Raw genomic sequence first — 1715 nt, forward strand, 5'->3', positions numbered from 1 at the left:
CAGTGGAGCCCCACACCAAGGCACGCAGAGACAGGGGAGCAGCCAGCCCAGGGTTTCCTGCTCCCCTGAGGAGCAGCTGGCTGGGGCACAGGGTGCCTCAGAACGGGGGCTTCACAATGCACGGAGATGGGGGAGCAGGTAGCTCTGCGCTCTGGGCTGCCTGGTCCCATATATCCACATGCTGCTTCCAGGCTGGCTGGGGCCCAGGGTGCCTCAGTGTGAGGACTGCCTGCTAGCTAGCCCCACACTGAGGCCCCCTGTGCTCCAGCCAGCCCCTCTCGCAGCACGTGGAGCAGCAGGACAATGTGTCCCACTTCAAAGCACACAAGCAGGGGTGTGCACTGCAGCACAAAGTAGTGACACAGATTTATGCTGCTCTAAATGCATGCCCTTGCTTGTGTGGATGCAGCCTTTATATGTATTGTTTTTGCATCTATCCATGCACAATTTTACAATTTTAGGCCTGAATTTAGAAATTTTGTACTATGAATTTTGTTATAAGGTTTGTTTTTTTAAATAGGTTGTAGTCCTATTTATGTCACTTTTCACATGGGAAAACAATAGAAATAGCTTTTCTCAGAAATGTTTTAAGAGTATTGTTATTTCTCAAGATCTGAATCACTCTATTTTTCTTAAGTTTCTTTTTCTGTTTTATCAAAAACGATTGTTTAGCGTTGAGCTAATTGAAAACCTTTTGATGGAACAGTCTTGAAAAATGCGGTTCTATCAAAACTGAAAGAACGTCATGATTTGTACAAAATATGTCAATGGGAAAAATTTCAATATTACATTCAACAATATCAAAATATTTCTCTTTTTACTTTTATATTGTGTTAAAATATTGATTTAAATTTTAAATCCAATATAAATGTATATATTTAACATTGCATTTAATTACACATCATTACAATTTTACGGTTCTAACCAAAACAACACTGTCAAAACATAATATTTTGACACTGTCAAGCTGAAATACTTTGTTGTTACTCAGCCAAAAGGTTTTGCAATTTTTATTTTGAGAGAAATGTCAACATTCTGGCTTTTCTTTCCAATCCATGACAAATGTAGGCTAGGCAAAATATCCTGGAAATTTGCAGCACTGGAAAAGGTAGCGAAAAGAGGGAGTATACAGGTGTTCAGTCTCCTAGATAGAGAGAAGCAACATCACTTCAATGATGAGCTTTCCAGCCAGGTGGTAATAGGGAGGTGCTCCTTTGCTCACACCAACCCCCCTTCCCACCCCTACATGTGCCAATAGGAGACTGATCATGGACAGCTTGGTCTCTCCCCTGCTAAGGAAGCAAGCAGACTATCAATGATCAGCTTGACAGCTGCCAAGGATACCCTCCTGGCCTGCAGGAGTGCCGGGCCAAGGAGAACCAGTTTCTTCACCCTCACCACCCCAACACATTCCTCCCACCGCTTGTACAGTCACCCCAGAGGTGTGCAAAGGGTGAAAGGGGCAGAGATGAAGGAGCCTAACCCATTCTGGAGCAGTTTGGTGGCTTGAACCATTCAAGGGAGCCCCTGAATGGGGCAAACTGCTGAAGATGGTTCCTACTTATCAGCTGGCTCAACTTATCCTTGGAGGAGAATGAGGGAGGAATGGAGGACTGGAGCACTAAGGGTGGGGGGGTGTCAGTGAGGCGGGCCTCAAGACCGTGAGACAAGAATACAGGCATTCAAGCTGCAACAAGAAAAATTCTCATGAGAGG

This window comes from Gavialis gangeticus, unplaced genomic scaffold (genome assembly GCF_001723915.1).
Source record: "Gavialis gangeticus isolate Ggan-Ray unplaced genomic scaffold, GavGan_comp1, whole genome shotgun sequence".
Classification (NCBI taxonomy): Eukaryota; Metazoa; Chordata; order Crocodylia; family Gavialidae; genus Gavialis; species Gavialis gangeticus.